We start from the raw sequence: 27,374 nt of genomic DNA, 5'->3' as shown, positions 1-27,374 counted from the left end.
TTTTGCATTACTGTAAAGGAATACCTGAGAGTGGGTAATTTATAAAGACAAGAGGTTTATTTGGCTAACAGTTCTGCAGGCTGTACAAGCATGGCACCAACATCTGCTTGACTTCTGGTGAGGCCTCAGGAAGCTTTTACTCATGGCAGAAGGTGAAGGGGGTGTGGGCATATCGCATGCCAAGAGTGGGAGCAAGACAGACAGGGCAGATGTCCCAGACTCTTTTTTAACAACCTAGATGTTACATGAACTCATTACGGCAAAGAGGGCACCAAATCATTCATGAGGGGTCTTCCCCCATGTCCCAAACACAGCTCACTAGGCCCCACCTTCAACATTGGGGATCACATGCCAACATGAGATTTGGAGAGAAGAAACAACCAGACTATATCAGACCGTTTTATCGGTAAAGTTTTCCTCCCAAAGTTATTTTAAGGGCTAAGTTCATGTTAACTTGGCATAAGAAAGCTAATTTATTTAACTCCCAAAGCCAGTCTTTGGAGGAAAATTTCTGATGTATGCATGCTTTCAGAAGGTGCCATCACATTTGAGAATTGTTGATTTTCAGATTGCTTTTGAATTTAAGTGATAAAAATACTTTTCGGAATTAATAGATATTATATGAACCATGCAGAGGAAATGAGAGAGATACATATTTAGCCTGAGTAGCTATGCAATGCATGCAATTCTTCTTTTGCTTTTTCAGGGTGAATTTTCTATAGGTGATCCTTCCCTTCTTCCTGTTCCTATAATTAGAAACAGAACAATAAGCGAACTCGTGGCTATAAAGCAGTGCTGGCCAACAGAACTTTCTATGATAATAGAAATGCTCATATTCTGTACTGACAAATATGGTAGCCATTAGCCATGTATAGCTGTTGAGGATTGAAATGTTACTTCTAAAGTAACAAATTTTAATTGCATTTAATTTTAATTGGTTAAATGTAGTCATCTATTGCCAGTGTCTACCAAACTGGATAGCACAATTATAGACCTTTGCATTCCAGCACTACTTAATGAATATCGATGTAGGCTGTTCTACTCAGAGACTCATGTGCCTTGGCCTCCTCTCTGAGTCAAATATTTTGGAAAGCATCATGATTCATGTTTAAAGAATACTAGACTGGGAAAGGAAACCTGTGCAATTGTTGCGACTCTGCTGTTAACTGCTTCTCTGATGTATAGGGAATCTCCTATTGTCTTCTATTTTGATCTCAATTTCTTCAAGTGAAAAATGAGCCTATAGGGCTATTATATCTAAGGTTCCTACCACATTGATTCTATTGCTCTTGAATCTAGGAAAACAACGGAACTTAAGGGACATTTGGGACATTCTTTATCACTTCAGGAAAATTCCCTCCTTCATCCTCAAACGACAACATAATAGAATTCTTTATTGCAAGAGCAAAATACAAATGGAGATTTCTGTTGACATTATTGACACTGACATTTTTATCACAAGTATTTAGTAGGAAAAAATCAATATATTTTATTTCAAGGATGGTTTGACCTCTAATTTGCATACATTTCCACAATTAATTACCATATAAAGAGATTACAGCCATGTTCCAATTGAGAATTCCATTGAGAATTTGCACTGCTTCACTACCTAGAAGCAAATGATTCAGAGATGAAATATTAACATATATGTTTTAAGTCATCAATGCAGTAAAGTTTAAAAACCCTTACTCCAAAAGCTCACTGGCTATTAAGCTAGAATATCCATTAGAAATATTTTGACTTCAGGTAATAGTTAGTCTAATAGTGGTTTATATCATAAGGATGTTCATTGTCTCCTAACTAGATGCAAAGAGTAAGCAGTGCAGGGCTGGTTCAGAGCTCAGCAGCGGCAGCAAGGACCCAAGTGCTGTCGTTTTGCTCAGTCATCCTCACGGGGTTGGCTCTTGCCCTTGGTTTTTATTTCATGTTAGGATGGCTGCTGGCAGTGTTCAGAGACAGGCAGTAGTGGGAGGGTGGGGGTAACTGGCTTCTTTGCTCTCTGCTTAGTATCAGAAATCAACAACAAAAGCCAAATCTTACGTGGAAGCCATGTGCAGAATTGTTTGGATATGAATGGCCAGAGCTATTTGTGTGGCTGCCTCTAGGTGTAATTGAAAAGGAAGTGTCTGCCAAGGGGGAATGGAAAAAACCACTATTTCACTCCTGAGTCCAGCAGGCCTGGGACCAGGATTAGGTGAGTGAGGAAGTCATCTTGGGTACACTATTTAAATGGTGCTGAAACACTCAGTAATCAAGAGAAATAATATACTAATTCAATATTTTAAAAAGGTATATGAATGCAAAAAATCAAGCAATGATGAACAACACTGTAGATTTTAAATAAAGACAGTCTCTTGCCAAGCTCCATTGGGGCTCCAGGGTCTTTATTCAAAATGTTGATGGTGTGCTCATCCTGGATTTTTGCATTAATTTAGACCTTTAAAAATTATATTAAAGTACTATTTATCTTGATTACTGAATTTTTTCATATCCCCTGAAATTTTACACTCCAAACAAAGTACTTACTAGCCTTGCCCTTGCTCCAGCCCTGGTTATTTAACAAAATCAGGTTCTGTTAGCAAGGAAGGTCTGTACTAGGATAGTGTAGCGTGTTTCCTCAGCGGTGTTGTCAGTTCTGTATCTTTTCTAATGCATCTGCCCACAGAAATGGGTATCCTTATATATGTGTCATGGAATATGTCTGTCTCTCCTGTGATAAAACTCTGAATAAATGTATACTCCATCTTCTGCTTTCCATAGGGCTCTTTCTGAACAATGAGTACTCAATACATGTTTTTTTGAATAACTGAACAGAAGCTCTTCTAACAAGAAACAGAAAACCCTTGCGAATTATTCCCAATCAAATCTGAGATACAAAGAAGAAAATAAATAATTCCTCATTTTTATATATTTTTTGTATTTTAGAAAACATTTTATTGAATGACTTGAAATTCAAAATATGATTCACAACAGGTTTGGAGGAATGGAAGGATGTGTTGGTGCTTTTTATGCCTTTTGAGATGAGCAATGGGAATTTGCTCTCTTTAGGAATAGCTAAGTATGTTTTCAAATAACTTACGTTATAAAATTGTAGAAATTATAATTAAAAATTATGAAAGCTAGTGCACAATAATGTGTCCTTATAATTTTAATCTCACTATGTCTCTGGTCTGATTAAATAATATTCTGTATTGATAAGGTGTTTATTTGAAACCTCTTAAGCTTTTTTCTCCTCAAGAAGCATGATAAAAGCAAGCCATCTCTCATTGGGAAAAGCTTTAAAATTCTATTAGGATGTTCCTTGTGAATACTAGCTATGCTCCTTCAGTGAAAATATTATATGAAAAGAATTTCATCTAGACCTGTGAAGCCTGACTAATATAGATATGTAGTAGGAATTACATTCAGGGCTATCAAATAAGTTTGTATTAAGGGCCAAGTGCATTATTCACACCATTTATAAGATATAGTTCTTCACTCTCACAGGTGTCTGCACAAAATTGTTCAATGTCTTCTCTGATTTAATTCAGATTTTGAAAGCTCATGTGACCTTCTAGAACTTCTCTCACTCAGGCAATTTGCTTTTGACCCATTCCTGGCCTACCATATAATTATGACCAGTCTTTGGAATTTAGGGAAAAGAAAGAACATATGGAAATAATAAATTTACATAGTTGGTTGTTGAAGATGCCTGCTATAAGAAAAATTAACTTAGCAAGGAAAGAAACGGTGGGAAAATTATAGTGAACTTTGCATGTGTTTATCATTACTTTACTTATTTCAGACTTCCCCTTCCTTCTGAGCCAAATTTGAGCACTCCAGGTTTCTTTAGCAACTTTTTTTTAAAGGAGCTAATGAAATATTGTGCTTCTCCTGTGAGCATCCTGCCTCATCGCCTGCCTACTTCCATATGCCCCATGTTTTCTGGGCACTTGAGATGCCTTTTTATTCTATTTTATTTTTCTTTGATTTAGTCATGCCATTCCATGAACTGAAAATAGTTTTTGCTACAACTGAGCAACTGACCCTTGGCAGCTCTGAATCTCTTGACAGAACCATGTAACTGATGTTTAGGGGAGGCAAGAAATATAGTTGGATAATATTCCATCTGTGGTATATTTTGTAATTCTCAAAGCCTCCAGTTTCCTTTACCTCCATAACTATGTGGAGCTTCGGTTGATATCACCAAGAATTTCACACTCCAAGTGAGAGAAGGATATCTCCCAAAGGATGTGTAATTCTATTATGCTGCAATGCTCTTTCTGTGACTTCAAGCCAAGTGAAAACATTTGCTAGTTCTGGAGGTACTTTTCAGCCAGTTTTACCATGTGACCTTCTAGAACTTCTCTCACTCAGGCAATTTGCTTTTGACCCATTCCTGCCCCACCATATAATTATGACCTCCCTTTCCTACTGCAGGAGGTGGGGGGTAGCAGCCATTCACTGTTTTAAGTGTCGATCCAGTATATGACCACATTTGCCTCCCTGCTCTGTTTGTTTTTTTCTTCTGTAGAACATGAAATGATTAGTGTGCATGGTTCAGACAGGAGCCATCTTCAGATGGAGTAAAACAGAAAAGATTATATCAGCGCTTTGCAATGATTTCCTGTGTGCTATATTTGCTCATACACAGATTAGAAAGACTTATGCCTTTTGTAGCCTGAGACCAAACTCCTCTGGCCACGTAACCAAACAAAGTTATGTCCGAAGAACCTAGCATGGTTGTAAGATCTCATGAACAATTCTGCTTTTTTGAAATGTACTTTAGAGTCCTAGAATCTTTAATTACTGGATTTTCCTAACCCTGTTCAAAGAAATAAAACTCAAAAGTAAAAGTAAGATGCATTATAAATATTATGCTGAGATGAGGCAGTCCCTAAAAAATCCTGTAGACTCCCTCGGGGCCAGGTCTGGTGCTGAATAGTTTCAGCCAGTCTGTTGTTTCTCAGTTGGGCATTTGCAGATAGATGCTTTTGCACATAAAAAAATGAAACTTCTAGTTTAAGACTAAAGAGTTTCTGCTTTCAACTCAGCTCCTAACCACAGAAATCATCTTACATTTGATATTCATCTAGCCAAGGGAACATACTACAGAGGTTGGGAAGTGTGTGGGCTGGGTTTCAAAACCATGGGCAAGTAGGTTAACTTTGTGTTCACTTGGGTTTTTATATCCTCTTTTTTTGGGATATAATTAATGGTTAAATAGTAGTTTAAATTATATTTTTAAATGCAGACGTAAAATTGAAAGGACGGACTTAAAACTACCTATCTTCCCTTAAGATTTAAAATGTTCATATTTCTCAACATGAAAACACTGGAATAGCATTCAAACTAAGTGTCTCTGCCCACGTAGGGTTGGGAGTCTGTTGGGAGTTGGTCTGTTTTGCGGGTCTAGGGTCCAAATTCTGTCACTGATTGTTCTGTTGACACGCTTAGTTCCATTCATTGTTTCATTAGTGTGTACCCTTTACACACTACGTAGGGTAGTATTTCTAGTTACTCTGGAATTGAGGTGAAAACATAAAGAAGATAGTTCTTTGGTAAGATTTCCAGCAGAACAGTAGGCTGAGTTGATGGGATAAATCTCTTACCCTCATATAGTGGCACTAAAAAAATAGAGAACGTCCCCAAAGCAAGAAAGGGACAGACAGTTCCAGGGGACAGAAACAAAAAAGAGAGGTCAAGTCTGGAATCCTCAGTAGGAACCCAAGTTGCAATGTCTCTGGGGGCTGGGGCTTATTCACATGCTCAGGGATGGGAGAAGCCGGTGAGGCTTGAGTCTGATGAGCAGGGAGGCCAGAAACTGAATCCAGAAGCCACAGTGAGCTGTTCTACCTGCAAAACGAAAACACAAAAAGACTGCAGATTCGCCCCCCACGACGAGAAGAGGAAGATGGCTGTGGGTAGACATTGTCTCATGAAGAAGGTGCGGCCTCTAGGTTCCCACGAGGTGCTCAAATAAGATCCTTCCTTGCCAGCAGAGTCCTGAACACCAAATCTTCGCGTTTGAGTGCGCCCTCTAGTGTTCATGCCCATGGCAGTGTTCTCCGTTCCTGGATTTGGGGCTCTCGTAAACACAGCTTTTTGGTGATGGTGAACTCAAGTCAAAGGGTGCCCACTAATGAAACAATGAATGGGACTAAGCGCGTCAGCAGAGCAATCGGTGACAGAATTTGGACCCTAGATCTGCGAAATAGACCAACTCCCAACAGACTTGAAGGTGTTTAAAGAGATACATATGTAAAGAGCAATTACTTTTGCACCAACCTAGTAGCATCAATAAGGTCAGAGCAAGAAATCATGATGTGGGTGAGAGAGAGTATAGATGTAGTGAGAAAGAGCATTATGAGGTGGAAGAAAATGCTGAGGAAATCTCTTAGAAGGTGATGCATGGAGAGGAACAGATTAACTCACATTTAAACCCAGAGTAAGACATTTATTATTTATCTAGAACTCACAACATATAAACATATATGTGACTCAGTCCTACCTCACAGGAAAAATGGAGGTGATGCTGGTATAATTTTCATCACTTTCCCTCCTTTCTGTATAACAGAACCATGTATTCGTCTTATTTTTAAGGAAGAAAGTAGGTGATGCTGCATAGACTTGAGTTTTTGTGGTGGTGGTTGTGGGTTTTTTTTTTTTTTTTTTTTGAGACAGAATCTTGCTCTGTTGCCCAGGCTGGAGTGCAGTGGCATGATCTTGCCTCACTGCAACCTCTGCCTCCTGGGTTCAAGTGATTCTTGTGCCTCAGCCTTCCGAGTAGCTGGGATTACAGGCGCCCGCCACCTTGCCCAGCTAGTTTTCATATTTTTAGTAGAGACAGGGTTTCGCCATGTTGGCCAGGCTGGTCCCGAACTCTTGACCTCAGGTGATCTACCTGCCTCGGCCTCCCAAAGTGCTGGGATATCAGGCATGTGCCACTGCAGCTGGCCAGACTTGAGTTTTTAACGGGCAAGATTTCTGTCTTATTTATTTTTGTGCCCCAAAGAAATACTTCATAGATCTTGGTGGAGAGAATGACTATATATTTAATCCTTTGCTGTTAAAGAACTTAATACTCTCTCCCCTAGGATGAAGAAGATAGAAAATTGGGCATTCAAAAGATAAATCATGGATTGATAAAGAAAATTATAAAATGAAAAGAATCATTTGTGTTTCTTGCTTTTCCTATCTTAGAGCTCTAGTTTTCTTGCTTGAATAATGTAAGTAGTAATATATGGCTTCAGGGATTTTTCAAGGATTCAGGAATGTGTACGTAAAATACCCACTGTGTTGCTCAGCCTAGTGCTGAGAATATTGTATGCACCCAGTGTGTACTATTATGGGTGTCATTATTTTCATTGCTGTTTTATTATTTTCACCATCATCTGAAAAGGTATTTCCAAGAGTGTGTACTAAAGCTTCGTTTCTTTTGTAAGCTATTGTATTGTTATAAAAAGCAAGGCACTGGACTTAATAAAATTTATTTGCTTTGGGGACACAATTGAGATAGTTCTTTCCTGCGTCTCTATCTCATAATCTACTCTCTCTGTAGAGTAGTGTATATTTTCTCAATTATATGTATTTTGAAAAACACCTTTACTGATTTTTACACTATTAAAAATGTCTCTTTTGTGATATCTATCAAATTTCTTAAGACTCTCACTGCTGTATTCCATCAGTGTCCCCTACAGAATCAAATCCCATCCGTCTGGAGAACACGGTATACATTATCTCCACAGGTGTGTGCCTACCTGATGCTAACTTCTGATGAATGTACTAACAGTACAGGTGAAGTAGGATGACCCACTGCAGAGGTTAATAGTGGTTCATCTAGTGAATAGTTCATTGAACTACACAAGAGATTCAAAGGCTGTTGCTGAGAGATAATGTCACAGTTGAAATTCTTGTTTATCTGGAAGTTAAAAACTAAACAAAACCATGTCTATATTTCTCGTTGTATTTCTATAAAACAAGGATAACAAAAATTTTAAAATCTATTAGACAACCTTAGGAGAATCAACCTCCTAGTGTTGTCAAAGGAATGATTTTATCAGCGCAGTTCTGAATTCTAGATCATTCTACCTCTTCTGCCCCAGTGGTTCTTAATCTTCAAAACTGGATGGACATTTTGCCTTTAAAGGGTAATATTTTTTCATAGTTTTTTGTTTCTTTGTTTTTCCTCTGCAAGGAAATACTTATTTGAGAGTTATACTAACCTGAATACTTAATTGCCTAACAAGTCAGCATGGAGTGGTGGCAAATATAAAGACGGAATTGATTGGAATTGGTTAAATTTTGGCTTAAAAAAAAAATACGGCAAAATCAGCTGTAGAGGAATAGTTATTATAGGTACGAAAGTTACATCATGACCTTCAGGAAAGGAAGGACTGACTCATTTCAGATTCCATAGATGTCTAACCTATCATCAACTCAGCTTCAGTTTGGTTATGCAAGGAAATTCCTTCTCTGGCCATTCCTTTACTCTGGCTACTATGTTATAAAGGGAATCTATTGGATAAAGACCAAGCCAAGCTAAGCATAGCAATGTCAAGTTCCAACAGTGCCTCACAATAGCAATCCAACAACAAATGCTTACTGAGTGCCTTACATACAGTATACCATTTAGTCTTCATAAAAGTTGTATAAAGTGACCATTTTTCCCCTTTTATATAGCTGAGGAAAAAAAAAAAAAAAAAACTAAGGAATTTAATTAACTTGTCCACGAACCCATGATGCTTCTGGAACAGAGCAGAGGCTAGATTCCTGGCCTGTCACACTGCAAAGGCCAGGTTCTCATATTCTGCAGCCTCTAGCTGGTCGGGGGAGGAGCTGCTACTGTGGTGTTCCTGCCTTGTGTGCGTGTCTATGAGTGTGTGTGTGTCTGGTTTGATTGCTGGTGCTGAGGATCGGGGGCCTGCCTGGGAGCGGAAATGGGTTGAGCCCTCATTAACAGGTATGTGCTCACCTTTTCACTTTGAATTTTCCATAGCCCCACATCCTACTATCTTTACAAGAGGCCTCTGAACCAGTGCTTTGCTCCTTGAATCAAAAAGTTTTGAGGGAAAATTATCTCATCATGTACCTCAGTGCCTCAATCTAGAGCCTCCTTTTCTGGATTCCAGGCATATTTATCATAGCATAGAGGACAGGCATACTTCAAATGTAGTTCAAAGAACTCTCTCCTAGCATCCCAAGCTTTGTCTTATGTTCCAGCTTCATTTCTTTCAACATAGAGGGTGCACTGAATGACTCATGTTCATTCATTCATCAATGTGTTTGACATTTATTCATTCAGTCACTTTTTGAACCTACATCCATTCATTCACTAAATCACATCTTTATCAAGTGCCCGCATCAGGGCAGCCTTTGCGTTAGGCACTGGGAGTGTAGGACACAGCAGCGCACCTGCCATTTAGTGGAAAGATGGATGTGTCAACCGACAAATTGAACACTGCAGCATAGGGCCTGAGAGGCAAGGTCTGGGCACTGTGTGCACAGGGAGGACCCTCCTCTTGTTGAAGGAGATGTATAGAGAGGTTCTGTGGCAGCTGTCATCCCAGCTGGAGTCAGAATGACAGGTGTCAGAACACCAGGTAAGGGAAGGGAAGCCAAAGGAGCTCTGGGTGGTCCCTGGACCAAAAGCACATGGGACAGCACTGAAAATGGGGTTGAAGGTAAAACGGAGCCAGTGGGGTTCTTAGTGGCTTTGGTCTTATTGAGGTTGCATGTTAGAGATGCTGCCTGGAGCACTCAGGCACCAAGGAACAGACTTGGCATAGGCAGACAAGTAGTGATGGAATGAGAAGTATGGAGAGTACAAGCCAAAAGCAGTAGGGACAGAGGAAAGTGTGTTCTAGAAGCTGGAGCAACAGGACTCTGAACACATGTTGGGGAAATAATCACTGTTAGATACTCCAGATGATCCACTGTCTCAGTCTAGTGTGACAAAATTTAACAATCCCTCTTTCTTAACTGAATTTCAGCACTGGAAAATGCACTGCTCAGAATTCCTGTCCAAATAATGTTTGTTAAATAGCTGTAGTTTAAAGTGAGAGAGAATTTTGTCCCATAGTTCTTCATCCATACTATACGACATGACATGGAGCTAAGTAAGTTTTGCCTTATGTATCTTCAGACATGAAAGATACCAACGGCCCCTCATCTTCACATGGGGCTTTGGAGCACTCCTCTGTGTCCCGGAGAGGTGCCTCGCCTGGGGCTTCCCGTCTTGAAGTTACCAGGTAAAGGTTAGCTTGTTGGATAACAGTTCCTCCAACCCTGTCTTGGCACTCTAATCCCTTTAATAGACTCAACATTTGCAAAGAGGCTTATCTGTATTCCCAGAGTTTGCAGTGATACTGTCAGGATCTCCTCTTCCTGGGTATTTTTAATGGAGTAATGTTTATGTTTGGGGGGAACAAAAAGAGAAATGTTTATAACTGGTGGGGGAAAGAAAAGAACTAATGCAAGTTGGAGTCATGGGCTTGGTTGGTTCTGTTTGTGAAAACAATTCTTGCTAATTATAGCCCTTCTAGAATGACAGCGTTATGATACTGACCATATGCAATTAACTTGACTTTTCTTCCTCTGTGTATGAAAATAGAATGCACTGCAGTTTTCCCCTCTCATATTCCTAAGCAAGGACTACACATCCTTCGGTGGACACAGTCCAGCTTGAGTCATTTTTTAAGGAGTTCTAAAATCTCTGTATGGCATTAAATTTAATAGGTCCAGTATATCAAAAATAGAATTATAATTATGAAAAGTCAGTTAAAAGGAGGGTGGATGGTAAAATGAAATGAGATTTTTAATGGCTTGCCAAGAGTTATAATTAATGAGAAGGAGATTTGGCCATGCATGTGACCTTCAGGTAGGAAACAGTCAAAGCCCTGTGTGAATGGGCTCAGGAAGGAGAATGATTTTTTTCAGAAGGAAAGGATTCTCTATGTCTTGCCAGCTGCTACATCCTCATCTTTCAGGGCTTTCTCTTGAAGTCGGGCTCACTGAATATGTTCAGGAGGCTGCTTGGTGTTCATATTAGGTGCATGAGAGTTTCGTTGGAAGAGACACAGCTAGCAACACGGTGGAATCCTGGAAGAAAGGAGCTCTTACTTAGACAATAAACTGCTTTATTTGATGGATCACTTGTAATTTTGCTCATAACACAGAGCTGCTTGTCATGACAATGTTAATTCGTGGGTATGATCTACTTCAGTGTCTGTTTTGCACAGTGAATTTCTTTGAACCCTGGTTGCAAACAAAGAAGAAAATAACACAAAAGCATGCTGGCTTAAATGCCTAATGCCATCCTGCTGCACAACTTCCTCACACACCACATGGGCTCCCGAGGCTATAAAAATTGTTTTTGTCTGATTAAACACAAGTCCCTTTGAACTTGGTGGGGGTTCTTTTCCGCTTGCACTTTCTTGTAACTGTGTGCAGCCTTTCCTTTTTTTTTTTCTGGTTTGATTTGGAATCCAAAGTGTCTACAAGTTGGCCCACTCTACCTCCTTCATCCTTTTCTTAAAGCCAGAAATGTGTGTTATTGTAACATCTGTTACATTCCATATCCTGAGGCACAGACAGGCAGAACTAAACGCTCTTCACTTACGTGTGTGCACGCACATGCACACACCAACCCTTTCTTCTAATACACAGAACATGGGTTGACTGGAAGGCAGAAGCAGATCAGAACAAATTATGTTCACAATTATGTTAGCAAACCATCTAATCATAACCAACAGAACCTCAATCTCTCAAGGTAACCCCCAGAGAAGAAATGCATCTACAGTGGTGGCTGGGGACTTACCTGGGGCTATCAGCTCTCACTTCTGGGGAGAGAATTGAAGTGAAGGAGCAGGTTCCAATTTATATTGATGTCAGTAGAAACAGAATCCTATTGGGAAGTCCTTAAAAGCCTGTATGAAGATAAGGGATGTATCAGGGATGGCATTAAATAATCAAATTGATTCTAAGATCAAACTCGTCATAGCTATTCGCTCTGAAATTCTCCAGTGAACTATAGAGGTTGTAGATAGAGAGGAATAAGATGACCCTCGTAACACAGGGATGTGGGCTTTATTCATTCATTTCTGCATGCATTCATTTGTTCTAATGCTGAACACTCCACACATCTTTCTTCCAACTCTCAGTATGAGTGGCCATTTTCTTCTCTTTCTGTCATGCTTCGCCTTGATGTCCCCTCTAGCACCTTATTAAATGATATCCGGGCCGGGCGCGGTGGCTCAAGCCTGTAATCCCAGCACTTTGGGAGGCCGAGACGGGTGGATCACAAGGTCAGGAGATCGAGACCATCCTGGCTAACACGGTGAAACCCCGTCTCTACTAAAAAATACAAAAAACTAGCCGGGCGACGAGGCGGGCGCCTGTAGTCCCAGCTACTTGGGAGGCAGGAGAATGGCCTGAACCTGGGAGGCGGAGCTTGCAGTGAGCTGAGATCCGGCCACCGGCCACTTCCAGCCTGGGCCGACAGAGCCAGACTCCGTCTCAAAAAATAAAAATAAAATAAAAAAAAATAAAATAAAATTAAAATAAATAAATAAATGATATCTGTATGTTGAGGGCTGCCAAACCTTTATCTTCTGCCCAGCCCCTTCTGAGCTCCAGAACTTCCCTGTTCCCACCTTACTCACATCTCCATTGCAATTTCTAGTGAAGACTTCCGCGTAGACATCCAGGAAAGAACTATTGGATTGTTTCCCAAATTTGTTTTTTCTCCATCTCTCCTGTCTCAGAAATCACCCCATAGACTGAGTTGTTCTAGTGAAAATCTTGGGTGTTATTCTCAGTTTCTCATGTTTTCTTATTTTCCTAATCAGTTAGTTCAAAACGCTTCCTACATCTGCCCCCCCTCCTCCACCTCCTCTAGACCGCTGTGGTCTATCCCACTTCCTGCATTCTCCATCCTCTGCAGACCATTCCCCACACTACAGTCCTAGGATTTTTTTAAAAATTGCCCCGCAGCTCATGCCTCTTCCTCAACTATTCCTTACATATACCTTGGCTTCCTAGTGCCATAGACGAGGGTTGGCAAAAACTATAGCCACAGGCTGAGTCAGCCTCCCACTTGTCATTGTGAATATTGTCTTAGTGGAACCCAACCATGCCCACTCTTGTCTGTGGTGACAACGGCAGAGATGAGGAGTTATAACAGAGACTATATTCCCACAAAGCCTAAAATACTATGAGACCTTTGCAGCAAGTTTGCCAACCTCTCCTGTAGAATAAAATCCAAAGCTTTTTACCTCTATTTGCAAGATAATGCATGCACTGGCCCTACCTCCCTCACACCTCTCCTCTCCTGTCTCTTGTTACACTCCTGTCCTGCTTCTCTTGCTCAGTTTTTCCCTGGATCATCATCACCTTGGGGCCTTTCCCCAGACAACTCCCTCTCCTGGAATGCCCTTTGCCAAGACCTCATGTGGCTTTTTCTTGTCATTCCAGTCTCAGCTTAAATGTTACCTGCACAGAGTGGCCTTCCTCACAGACTCTACCATGTTGCTCTAAGTCACACTCTACAAAGTCACTCTGTTTTATTTACATCATGGCAGTGATTGCTTATTTCATTGATTCTGCCTCTCTCATTAGGATAAGCAGTTAATGAGAGGAACAGCCTTCTCTGCTTGTTTTCCTGCAGTGTCTGTAGTGTCTACAGCAGGACCAGGCACGGAGTAGGTACGCATGTGCCGCACGGAGTAGGTACGCATGTGCCGCACGAAGGCCTGAATGAACAAACAGCTGTCACGTGCCTGGGAGCAGACGGTCTAGTGAAGAAACATTAATGGGGTCAAGCAAATAATTAAAGTTCACCATGACAAACACTGAAAACTGGGCCCAGAACGAAAAGGGTCTCTGAAGCTGTTTGGCACACGTCAGGAAATGAGAATATAAACATGTCAAGAAAAATTGAAAACAAGATTAGAAATGCGACTGTCACGTTGAATTCACAACCCTCTCCCAGGAAGTCAGTGGGGCGGTAAATACAGCTTCTAGTTTGTCCATGTGATGGCTTCGTCCCTCGCTGGGAAACAAGAGTGATTATTATACCCCCTGGCATATGGGTCTTGGCAGGTTAGTACCTTGAAATGAAACTGTGAAGAGATTCGCCAAAATAAACCAAAAAGGGCAAAGCCAAGGAAGGATATTTATTTTCCTCATTGCCTTGCGAACCTGTCTTTGCAGAGCCTGGTGATTTGGAGGTGTGGCATGCTGAGCTCTCTGGGGGATGCTGGGCCATGGCAGAAATCCACCTCTCTTGGAAATAAAAACCCTGAAACCATAAATGTCAGCCTTTGTTTCTTTTTTTTTTTAACACGTGCTTTTTCTTTTTTTAAAGTTTAACATCTTGGGTGTTTGACTTGGGGCTGCTGGTACCAAAGCAAGCCTGGGAGTGAGGCCAGTGGCTTTGATGGGACTGTAGATAACATTAACCAATGGGCTGTGCTAGGAATTTGAGAAGGTTTGTTTTTTTCTTATTTTTCCCTCAGAGGAAATGGAAGTATAGTAATTAGCTGGAGTTTCAAAATGGTTTTGTGTGAAAGTGTAGAAAATACTCAACTTATGTAGATGGTAATGATTTCCTGCATGTCCTTATCATTTTCACTGGAAGATATTAAAGGCCATATAAAACTATGGGATGCAATATTGTAGAAGTGCTCCTCCTTACTGATGCCATGTGATATATGATAAATTGTTTGGAGTGAACGATTAGGGGCTCTTTCTAAGCTAATCCACATTGATATTGAGCTGGGTGAATTTCAGCAAGACCCTCTACTCTTCTGGAGTCTTAGGGAAGAGGTTTGAGTAGATGTGCCCAGAGGTGGTTCCTTCTTACTTTAAAATTGTGTCTCTCTTTCTCTCTTTCTCTCTCTCTCTCTCTCTCTTTCCCTCCTTCCTTCCCTCCCTCCCTCTTTCTTTTCCTTCCTTCCTTCCTTCCTTCCTTCCTTCCTTCCTTCCTTCCTTCCTTCCTTCCTTCCTTCCTTCTTTCTTTCTTTCCTTTCTTTCTTTCTTTCTTTCTTTCTTTCTTTCTTTCTTTCTTTCTTTCTCTCTCTCTCTCTCTCTCTTTCTTTCTCTCTCTCTCTTTCTTTCTTCTTTCTTTCATTTCTAAAACACTATGCTTAGCATGTTTAATTATCTGTAATACATACTTGTTGAGTCTTTTACTCTATGATTTTCTAGAGCAGGGGTTGGCATACTTTTATTCTAGAAAAGGTAAGATAGTAAATATTTTGGCCCTTGCAGGTCAAATAGTCTGAACTCAACTCTGCCAGTGTAGCACAAATCCAGCCATAGAACATATATAAACAATGGGCATGGCTGTGTTCCGATAAAACTTTATTAACAAAAACAGGTGATGGGATAGATTGAGCCCATAGGTCATAGTTTGCCAATCCCTCTTTTAGAGCCTAGAGACTAATACTTATATTTTGTAAATGTTAAAAATGACCTTTCACTAAATTCACAATATTATTTAGATATAAACAATCCCATGTAAAACGATCAGAAGAATGATAGAATATAGTTTATAAGTGCTTCTTTAACACAATTGCTAGTCAAGATATATAAAATTGGACCAGGTATGGTGGCTCACGCCTGTAATCCCAGCACTTTGGGAAGCAGAGGCCAGTGGATCTCTTGGGCCTGGGAATTTGAGACCAGCCTGGGCAACATGGCGAAACCCTGTTTTTACCAAAAATACAAAAATTTGCCAGTGCCATAAACTGGTCTCCAGATAGATAGATGATAGATAGAGAGATAGATAGATACATAGATACAAATTAAAAAAAAAAAAAAAAAAAAGATGTATCAGATTGGCAGTGTCTGGTGGCCTGGAAAGGACGGAGGTTAGGGAGGTTATTAAGGAAGAATACAGATGATATATAGGACTGCATGCTGCTTTGATATGACCCGTGTTCCATTTAACACATGCATTGAAGACTATTTCACTAGATATGAGAAGACAGATATTAGTAAACTTATACCCTACTCTTAAGTACCCCCCGACCTGTTATATTCATTAGAATTTGAAAAAACAGGGAGTACATAGGAAGATAATTCAGACAGGATGGAGTCCTGATATCAACATGGAGAAATGAGAATCAGTGTTATGACAAGGCTAAGGGGGTCTCCTTGAATGAATGATGAGAAAGAAGTGAAAAGCAGGGGAGTTTGAGAAAGAGTGAAGGCCAAAAGTAGAGTGCATTGGTCTGTAGACCCTCGCAGACAGAGAAAGCCAATGCAAGTAGAGTACAGCTTTGAGACTTGGGATTTGATTGGCTTCCAAAAGTTTTTAGCTAGTCCATATGTCTGGAAGTCCATGGGGACACCACAGACTAAGAATATGTCTTCACCTGTGTGGGTGTATTTCACAATGAACTGGGGACTCTCATGACGTGGGATCTGACTTTTCTTCTATCCCACTCTGTTGAAATATTTATCCAAAGCAGAATGCATTTTGGCTTTCTTCATTGAATATCATTGTTAACTGCTCAATAGAATAATGGAAAATGGAATGGAATGTCTATTATTTTTTCTTAATTTGTTGGTAATGTACTGGTTTCTGTGAGAGAGTAAGAATACATAAGGCAAGAAACTTCTTACGTTAATTTTGAAAAAAACAGGGCAGGGGCTGTAAAATATGTGAAGAAAGATAACAATGAAACGCACTAATCATATCATGAGTGGCGTTTGTCTAGTTTCTAGCCACATGCCTATTACAACTCAAATAAAGCTTGATCCTAGGAAGGAATTTACCCTTTGGAAAAGCTACAGACTGGCTGCCTAAGAGATTCTGATGCTATTGGAGGGAACTGGATCATGAGTGGCGTTTGTCTGGTTTATAGCCGCATGCCTATTACAGCTCATGTAAAGAAGTTGCAAGCTTGATCCTAGGAAGGAATTTACCCTTTGGAAAAGCTACAGACTGGCTGCCTAAGAGATTCTGATGCTATTGGAGAGAACTGGATGTCTTCCTAGATAATTCCTAGATTACCATAATGCCCTGATAAAGTGAGAGAGTGATTTCTATGTATTTCTGACTCTTCCAAACTAACACATCTGTGTCCAGGGATATTTATATAGGTTTTGTCATTGTGTTTACTGGGATTATCATCACAAGAGGGAGAAGCTTTGAGTTGGTGGTGTCCAATACCACTATCAGGTTCAATGATTCTCTAGAAGGACTCACAGAACTCAGAAAAGCATTTATACTTACAGTTAGGGTTGATTACAGTGATGGGATAGATGCAGATTAAAGTTAGCACCCATAAAAGGCATGTGGGGCAAAGCTCGGGAAAGACTGTATAAATCCTGAGCTCAGGAAAACTCGGGAAAGACTGTTCTCTCCCAGTGGAGTCATAAGGACAGCACTGTGTTCTCCCAGAAATGACATTTGACAAAATGAATGGAATATTGCCAACCAAAGGAACGCAATGTAGCCTTGGTTTCCAGGGATATTGAGGGTTGATCACAAAGGCATGGAATACTTGCATGGCCGACCTTAGTTACTCAGACTCCAGCTCTTCCTGAAGTCAACCAGATACAGCCTGGCCACAGGTCCCCACCGTAAACTGCATTGTCAGTGTAAACTATCTGGCATGGCTCAAAGATCTCAGGTCGAGAGAGAGAGACACTCCTGTCAGTCAGAATATTGTAAGGGCTTAGATATTATTTCCCAGGAGGCAGTCAAAGACCAGACATTATCTTGGAACATGCTTGGCTTGAATACTCCAGACGTGCTGAATCAACCCATTACTAAACTACTTGATGAATATGGTTCCACAGAAAAAAGTTCTGCATGTGAGATTCCAACCCAAGTCAACCAAATTCCAAGGACTGTGTTACTTTCATCAGTATATTTGGTAAATGGAGGGCAGTTTTGTTGGAATCAGTGCCTGATTAGGTTGTGCTAGCCTCCATGGCAGCTGGTTCTGAGAAGACAAGTAAATTTGTTTTTCCATTCAACAAAGCCTCCATGTTACCAAGGGAGCCTGTTCTTAATATCTCGGGTATGTGCTGTCCAATCGTGTAGCCACTCTCCAGGTATGTCTTCAAAGTACTTGAAAGGTAGCCAGTCCAAATTGAGATGTGCAGTAAGTGTAAGGATTTCAGACTTAGAATACATACACACAAAAATATCTCAATGAATTTTATTTTGATAGCATGGTTTGCTTTTTTTTTTTTTTTTTTTTTTTTTTTTTTTTTTTTTTTTTTTTTTTTTTTGAGACAGAGTCTTGCTCTGTCGCTTGGGGCTGGAGTGCAGTGGCACGATCTCAGCTCACTGCAACGTCTGCCTCCTGGGTTCAAGCGATTCTCCTGCCTCAGCTTCCCGAGTAGCTGGGATTACAGGTGTATGCCACCATGCCTGACTAATTTTTTGTATTTTTAGTGGGGACAGGGATTTACCGTGTTAGCCAGAATGGTCTCAATCTCCTGACCTCAAGTGATCTGCTTGCCTTGACCTCCCAAAATGCTGGGATTACAGGCATGAGCCACTGCACCCAAACCTTTTTAACAGCTTTTTAACATAGCTACTGGGACATACAAAATTACATATGTAACTTACATTATATTTTCATTGGATGGTGCTGCCTTAGAGCATTTATCATCTTTATGCTTTTCCCTGGGATCAGATAGTATTTATCTTCTTCAGTTTAACTCTCTTTTGTGTGCATCTCATCTTAGCTAAATTATAAATGCCTTGAAGGCAGAGGTCTGTCTTGTATAACTTTGTATTCCAGGCAGTACCTACTGTTCCATGTAACAGGTACTCCATAAATAAGTATTACTTGACTACATCAATGAATTACTGTGCTGCTGCAGTATTTTTGGTGCACATCCACCTAATGCTTAACCCTAAAGTTCCTGGAAAAACCTTGGTCTGACTTGGAAAACATATTCTAGTTCTGATGTGTAGATAGAATCTGTACTTCAGCGAAGAGGCCACCTTGGGACTCATTAGACCTCTCTTCAAGCAAGAAGACTTCCTTGCACAACCCTGTCTTGTCTCCTGAGTTCCCATAGCTTTCTTCTTCCCTTGGATCCTAAGGTCTGCAGAAGTAGTGACTTAGATTAGAACATAAAGATTTTCCAATAGTGAAGAGGCAGACAGGAAACATACGTGAATTGTGAGGATGTGACAGAAAGAGATTTTCCTTAAGCAAATGATTTATTGTCTTAAAGCTGAGGTCTGGCAAATTCTGAATATGTAGCAGAACTATTCTGGATATTTTAAAACCACACACCCTGAAGCTCTAAGAAATCTCTGACATGTTCTCCTGCAATCTCTGTCGTTATCTGGTGGCGAATGGCTTTCTTTGTACCTGTCAGTCTTCTGGCTATCACTGTTTACACAGCCAGCACTTTGGCCACTTCTGGAATAATCTAAGTGCCTATTGAATGAAAATTGTTCATTTTTGTAATTTTAGTCATATTAACATCATTTGTAATTCTAAAGTTATAAATCTAAAGGAAATTACTTTTTGTTGTTCTTTGTCACAACATGGAGATTTTGCAATTAGATTTTATAGCCTAAATATGCTGCAGGTCAGGAGTCAAAATTAAAACCCTTCCACAGTGGGTAAAGTTTGCTATGGGTGACTCGAAGTACTTTGAAGCCACGTAAAGTTTAAAGGAGTGGCAGGCTGGGTACCAACTTCATAGCAAGAAGGACAAAGTTATCAGGAAATTGAGGGTCAAACTTAGTTTGTGTTATAATATATGAATTTGCATAATCTTATAAATTAAAAAAAAATCTGTCTTTCCTGATGGATGAGTAGAAATTGCTTCTTCTATGAGTTATCTAGCAATAAAACCCAGGCACTTATCAGCTTGTTTCTTATCCTAATTAATTGCTTCAGATGGTTTAATGAAATAGGAATTTACAAAGATCTTAAAAGTTATAAACAAAAGGGAAGGCAACTCTAGGCCATGAGACAGATTTTGAACCCAGATTGCTGACAACTTTTCACTAGTGTCTCTTTGCACTTGCCAAGTGGGTCTGAGGCAACCCTTGAATGACTCAGAACTCCTTGGGTCAGAGTAGCCAGAGCCTCACCTAACACTGGCATTTAGATCCCGAGATTTGACAGGTATTTGTGGTATGGCCTGAAAATCATGCAAAGAATTGAAAACATGGGGAACAGTGGAATGCATTAATCCCACCCCTGTTTCAGAAAGGTAGTGCATTTGAATTGGTTATGAGACAATAATTGGTTCCAGTGAAATTTTGCTTCCTACGATTTCTCTCAAAATACCCGGGAAAAATATGTTTAGTTGTTAAGTATTATCTTGTGACGATCTAGCTTAGAGAAATGGTAGGTCTGGAAAGTCACACGGGAGTCCCTTCTGGACATGAAGCCTGTTGGCCGCCTGCCCCAGCAGCCTTGGTCACCAGCTGCCTCCCCATGCAGGTCCCTGCTCCTGCCCTCACTGAATCAGTGTACACATTCTTTCCTACAATCACAGATTAGTGGTTAGTATTTAATGCTGATTTATATTATGGATACATTTTATGCCATAGATTCCAGGATGGAAAAAAAAAAAAAAAATGTGTGACAAGAGACTTGCAGTTTTCAAATGGTGTTTGAGGGACGACCCAATCAGGAGCTCATGGAGTAAAGAGGAGCTATCACAGCTTTTTGGTTTCTGAACATCCACCAGGAAGGCTGCCCAAGATGAAACAGTGAACTTCACAAGAATCCAAACCCAGAGTGTAGACCTTTTGCAAAAGTTGTAGTTTGTGAATATTTTTCTACAATGAACGTGTGAAAAATGGATTAGGTATACTATGTGTTAATGCAACAAAGTCATATGAAGACTTGGTAGAACACCTGACTCGCTTTAAACAGACTGCAACAGAAACCAAAAAAGATTTGAAAAAGCATTGCTTGCATTTTTAAAATGCTGTGTTTTAAGTGTCATATTTACAAATGAAAATGCAAATGAAAGATGCTTTATGCTTCTTGCTATTTTGGGTCTTTTTCCTGATATGAAATGTTTTAATTTCTCTAATTGGTTATTATTAAATATTTTTATTTTTTAAAAGTTCTATAAATGGGACATACTCATTTCATATAGAAATTTTTTGGGATTTTTTTTCTCTTTAGTCTATAAGTGTCTATAATATCTATTTAAACACACTGAGGCAAATACATATATATATACACATATATGTATGAATGACTACATTGATGCCTGTGTTTATATATCTATGTGTGTATGAAGCAAGATATTTCCCTGACACTTCCCAGGACTTGCGATAAGGGTGCCTCATTTACTCAGCCCTCAACTCTCAACTCTTGTGGGAGGGAGTTTGCAAACAAGGTGGGAACTGGAGTGCACACGTGCTGGAACCAGCTGGCCACTATGGCACTGGCAGGGGTGAGTTCCACTCACTCAGACCCTCTGTGTTCCACCCCATGCTGGAGGGAGCACACAGGTGAGCAGATGCCGGAGCCAGGGTGAGCAATGTTGGATGCTGGCAGGAGCCAACTCCCTGTGGGCCCCGCACCAACATCTAGCAGAGAACCCGTGACCCCTGAAACCCCAGGGGACGTATTACAGTGCTCTTTTAGCGCTGCTGCCTGCAGATAGCTTAAGTGTTAATAGCTCAGTGGGCCCTTTTGTGTCTGCACTCATGACTCCCAAGCTCTTGTCTGGTGTCCAGGAAAAATGAGGTTACATGAACGAAATGAAAGGTGGTAAATGTGGAGGTAAATGGTGGTAAATGCCAATGAAAGTGGGTCTCAGTGGAAGGGGAGCTGGAAAGGGCATCCCCTTTCCAGGGGCAGGATGGGCCAGGAAGGTAATCTTTCCCTGGAGTCCAGCCACCTCTGGCCGGATTCTTCAAAGTTACGCTATCAAACTGTCCCTCTGAAGTCAAGCCAAATTCTCTCCAACATCCAGCCATGGTCTGCAATGTCCAGCAGCTTCTCCTCTCTGCCAGTTGAGTCTGGGGTCTTTATAGCCACAGCACGGGGTAGGGTGGGGCCATGGGTGGTTTAGGAAGAGGTAACATTCAATCGGGAAAACAGAGTATAAGCTCTCACTTTGGGCTGCAGTCTCAGGCTTTTCAGCTTGAGGGTGGGGCTTCTCCAGAGACCCTTACATGTCCATCTAGAATTTCTCTGCCTTCTGTCCCTATCATGTATTTATGTGTCTGTATGTATACACATGTATAGGAATAAATACATGTGTACAGGTATACACTGTATACCTATACACAATATATGCATTGTGTTGTGTATAATACAGTATATGTATTGTATATATACATCTACACAGTATATCTAGATACAATATGACTATAATCCGCATTTGGAAAGCTTAATCTAGGTCACTAAGTTTGTGCAGTCCGCAAGAGCATTCTTGTTCTTATGCTGGGTAGTTTGAAGGAGGATGCTTGCTGAGTGTGGTGGCCTTGGGACCTAGATATATTGATAACTATAGATATATATAATTTTGGTCCTTTAAAGTACTATCATTTAGAAATTTTCATGTGCTTAGATAATGTGGTCAGCCTGGTACAGACCACTTTTTTTTTTTTTACGTCCTGGAATCCATGTTATAAAATGTATCCATAATGTAAATCAGCATTAAATACTAACCACCAATCTGTGAAATTGTAGGAAAGAATGCATGCACTGTTCCAGTGAAGGCAGGAGCAGGGGCCTGCATGGGGCGGGTAGCTGGTGACCAAGGCTGACAGGGCAGGTGGTGGACAGACTTCATATCTGGAAGGGACTCCCATGTGACTTTCCAGGCCCATCATTTCTCCAAGTTAGATTGTCGCAGGATAATATAGAACAACTAAAGAAACGTGTTTGATATTTTTCCAGGGTATTTTAAGAGACATGTTAGGAAGCAGAATTCCACTGGAAACAATGACCATCTCGTAACCAATAGAACTGCACTACCATTCTGAAACAGGGGTAGGTTTATGTCATGTTTTCAATTGTTTGCATGATTTTCAGGCCATATCATAAATACCTGTCAAATCTCAGGATCTAAACACCACTGTTAAGTGAGGTTCAGCCATGGTACTTCTACTTAGATATTCTACTAGTGTTGTGATGGGGAAGAAAATAGACCAGCAAAGAAATCTTAGGACCTGGGATTTTCCAGCTCACTACACATGCATAGCCTTGGGCAGGTGGTGTAACACATCTGCCCTCAACTATAAAGTTAAGGGCTGGACTGCAGGGCAGCTAATGTCATGTCCTGCTGTAAGCTGCTTTGATTCAACTAAGCCCTCGATAGGAGTTATACTGAAAATAGTAGAGGCTCATATATTTGGAGAAAAAAATTGGCCTCATATTTTCCAACCTTTCTACAAAGCAAAAGTAAGGTTTAGCATATATGCACATTTTGGAGCTTGCTGATGTAAATAGGACTTGTCTTGGAAAACTATTGAGGGAGAAAATCTTCCACTATTGAGATCTTCTTCACCCTAGACTTCTTGCTGCCTGGAGTGTGCCCTGATTTCTTTCTCTTTTTCTCTGGGGTACTCCTTCACTTGTGCTCTACCCAGTAGGCAGCCAGGCTGGAACATTCCTGTCTCTATCTGGAAGTTACCAGCTTCCCTTCTTTCCAATTTTGCTCTCCTTTGGTGCGTACAACTACCATTTTTGATAAATTAAACCGTGCTTATATGTTACCAGGCAGTAAGGAGTCATTCTCTTTACACATTCCTTGGAAAATTGATTTTTAATTTGTTTCTTACAATTAAATTATTACAATTAAATTAAAATGTTGCCTTGGTCTTATTCTGGATTTAAATTCCAGTTTAGCTACTTAATCCTTATGTCATGTTTGGATATTTAACTTCTCAAAATCTCAGGGGTTTAAAAAAGTTTATAACAAAAATGATAGCTGTAGCTTCACAAGATTATAAACATAAAAATAGTTAATATGTAAAAGTATCTTGCACAATTCCTGATACCAAGTCAGTACTAAAAATATAGTTAGTAAATAAAAAAGTGTAAGAGATGTTGGTTATTCTGATATGTATGTTTTTCACCAGCATATTTTAAACATCTCTGAATGTGCATGTTTCCTCTCTTATGAAGTGTTTTGCATTCACACACTGGCACCAGACAAGTGTGTGAAGCTTTGGGACCGAAAGCTATGGTAATCACTGAAGAGATTTCAGAGAGAACCAAGTTGACTGAAGGCCTGATGTGTCTTATTTTGGGGGTACACATGGCATGGGGTTGCTGCTGATTTATTGCCCAAAGTGAGCTTACCTTGTTCTGAGTGGTTGCTGGAGTAACAGGGCCTGGTAATGCAGACTGCAAAGGAAAGGGAAGGAAACTGGTAGCAGGCAAGACACAGCATTGTACACCAGCACAGACCTGCCGTGCTCTTCTTTTACTTGTGTTGGCTTTTAAACATTCCACTCCCTTGTTTTCCTATCATAGTTGTGGCTCAGATTTCATTGATAGGATGGTTTATGTAATGCACTGAAACCAAAAATGAAGTCCATAGAAGGGAGAAGCATGCCAACTTTAAAGCGTAATAGGTACCTACCTACCTTTGAGGTAGGATGGCTCTTTTTGCCACTTCAGGAAGAGGTCAGAAAAAAGAACTTCCAGAATTCTTCCATGGAGAATATGCCCTGCACTTCTTTTCCTGTGCTGCCCACAGAAAGTGCCCATCTTGGGGAGGTGAAGACCCAGCTCTTCCATTTTCAGGGCAGTACCTGGTCCCCACCCCCCTTCTGCCATATTGGAGTTGAGTGATTTAGACTGCTTAGAAATGCAAGCATTCCACACTGCTTGTATCATTCCTATGTTCTGATTTCAGAATGTTCTTCACTCTAATGAAGCAGATCAGCGTATGGTTGTCATTTTTTTCCTTCCATTCTTACATAAAGACACTTGGGTAATAAAATGATGAATGGTTTTGTGTAGATCATCACCCTTATTAACATGGGCAAAAACAATGGATGTTTTATTCACAGGTTAAAGTAGTAGCTGGTTTTGAGAAACCCAGCTTCCCGTTGTATTTCATTTTTCTCTAGTCCGTAGTTGAAAACTGAGTGAGTAGTGATTCTGCTTAATAGTCTATGAATGGGAATAGAGTAACTTTCAAAGTGGAGAGGCTGTCAAGTTTTCTTTCTTCCTGTAATTTTCCAAATGTGCTGTATAGGAAACTAAAATTTATATTTGCTGAAGTTTAATAATACAGCATACTGACTAGAAGCACAAAAACTAGGCTGGTTGGGTTTGTATCTTACCAGCTATTGATCTTGACAACACTCACCCTTACTGTGCTTCAGTTTCTTCACCTATGATAAGGCAGGTGTGAGAAATACAGGAATTAATATTTATAAAGTACATAAGATAGAACCTACTATTTAAATGTTAGCTATTTTTGAGCTGTTTTACTGATAATCATATTGTTAGCATTATTATTTTCATGATGCAGAGATGCAGATTAAATCAGTTACATAACTACATGATAAATAGAAGCAGGCTGTGATATGCAGTTTCTACATACTGTACCTTTGTGTGTTATGTATGTTGCTCTCCGTGCTTTTCAACAGTCTGTACCCATCGTGTCCTGGCCCCACCTAGTTTGACTTGCATCTTAGTTTCCAATGTGGGTTTCAAGTCACCCATATAGCTTTTGAAATCCTGCTTTCTCAGCCCCTTAATTAACTGAAGTTTGAAGGTGTGAGGAATGAAACAGGTATCTGGAGCCAGCCCTTAGTGTACCTGGGAGGTTTCCTTGGTTAGTGTTTGCTAACAAATCGGATTGGTTTCTGGACAGTTGGTGCTGCAGGCGTTAGCATGTGGAGTGGCTCTCAATCAGATTTTGGAATGACTGTCATGTCTTCCACAAGAGCTTTTCTTTATTGTTTGTTTGTTGTTGTTTTTTGGCTTACAAAAAAAAAAAGATACCTTGGCTATCTTTAGTGTCTGCTTTTCAAAATAGTAGCTTTTACCCCTTTTCCCTTTCTTTTTCTTTGCATTTCTTTTTTCTTTGATTTTTTTCTTTCTTTTTTTGGAAGGGACATTAACTTGAATCTATTTAGCTTATCTCTAGTTTATATTTGTCAAATATTTTGCACCAAATTTATGAATACTGACTTGTTCATAAAAGAAATCGTTTCTTGAAGTTGTAAGGCTGTGTTATTTAAAAAGTGGAATTATACTTTTGATAAAATATTGACACACCAATCACATGGGAGCTTATGTAGCTGTAAGAGAAGGCAAATATGAATGAATGCATGTAATTTTGCAATAAAAAATCATTGCTGGAGACCATGTTTCAACAATCATGGAAAGGTTTGTGTAAAAATTGGATTATCTAGGATAGTTAATGTCAAACATTATAAATTATCTATCAAGTATTCAGTTGGTATTTATAAATTTTGTGTTATAACTTAGCTTCCATATATATATGTGTGTGTGTGTGTATATATATATATATATATATATATATATAGACATATTGACTTTAATATTTAAGCTTCATTTCATCATATGGTTATTTCAGCAATATCAGAAAATAGGGATAGGAGGAAAAGGTAAACTCACTATTTGGGGCAATGAGCATCTTAATGTTACTGAAAATTCTATCCCCTCAATTCACCACTTGCTGTGGACCCCCTCCTGCTCCCTCACTCTCCCCGACCTTCCTCTGGCATGTAGCTTGTGACCAATTGCCCTGAACTCTTTTAGCTCTTCTATTTCCAAAACTGTTCATTTTCTGATTCCTTAGAAAGCTGTACTGACAATGTTTTCCTGCTACTATTGAAATCTGTTATTGGGATGATGAATTGTAGTAATAGATTTTCTGTTATTAAGATTGCTGAGCCATCCTTGTATTTCTGGGATAAACCCTATTCCATAGGAAATATAGTGTGTGTGTATGTGTGTGTGTGTATGTGTGTGTGTGTGTCTGTATGTGTGTGTTTTTTTTGATATATTTCTATATTGTACTTGGAAGTTTATTATGCATTTTATTTGGGTTTTTGAAGCTATGATAACACGGGAGTATAATAAAATATATAATGTTTTAAAATAGGACAGGATGTACATATAGGCAGAGGGAAAGGGCCTAGGTAACATTGGAGATTTCAGAGGAAAGCCTAGGTAATTTAGAGAAGCGATTAAAGAGGAAAGAAGAGATAAGAGCAACTGATCTTTGAAAAGAGGATCGAGTGCCTTTTCTCTGATCTGTTGGGAAAGTTGGGAGGATAGTTATTGGTGCAGGCTTCTTTTTAGCTCAAGAGGTAAGTTGGTGTAGAGACTTTCTCACAAGGTTCTCATGGTATCAGTGAGATAGAAGCCAACGTAATATGCAAAGTTAAGATGGCCGACCTTCTGCAGGAAAGTCAAAAAGAAGAGAATATGCAGATT

General features: G+C 39.9%; 1 protein-coding gene and 1 long non-coding RNA gene across 3 annotated transcripts in view; one reads left to right on the top strand and one right to left on the bottom strand.

The window, feature by feature from the left end:
* Window positions 1-27,374, top strand: part of SEMA5A (semaphorin 5A) — a gene marked incomplete at its 3' end in the record, with an annotated part of 517,268 nt that overhangs the window by 189,977 nt on the left and 299,917 nt on the right. The window lies entirely within an intron of this gene.
* Window positions 1,528-17,372, bottom strand: LOC108522942 (uncharacterized). 2 transcript variants are annotated; one of them, XR_001883648.1, is made up of 3 exons: window positions 17,222-17,372; window positions 11,798-11,906; window positions 1,528-1,609 (listed from the first exon to the last, which is right to left on the bottom strand). It is a non-coding gene; the product is annotated as an uncharacterized LOC108522942 (long non-coding RNA). The 2 variants fall into 2 exon arrangements; XR_001883647.1 differs by lacking the exon at window positions 1,528-1,609 and adding an exon at window positions 10,871-11,079.

Source organism: Rhinopithecus bieti, unplaced genomic scaffold (genome assembly GCF_001698545.2).
Source record: "Rhinopithecus bieti isolate Rb0 unplaced genomic scaffold, ASM169854v2 scaffold_70290, whole genome shotgun sequence".
NCBI classification, from domain to species: domain Eukaryota; kingdom Metazoa; phylum Chordata; class Mammalia; order Primates; family Cercopithecidae; genus Rhinopithecus; species Rhinopithecus bieti.
The sequence above is the reverse complement of the archived record's forward strand: the minus strand, read 5'-3'. Positions and strand labels throughout refer to the sequence as shown.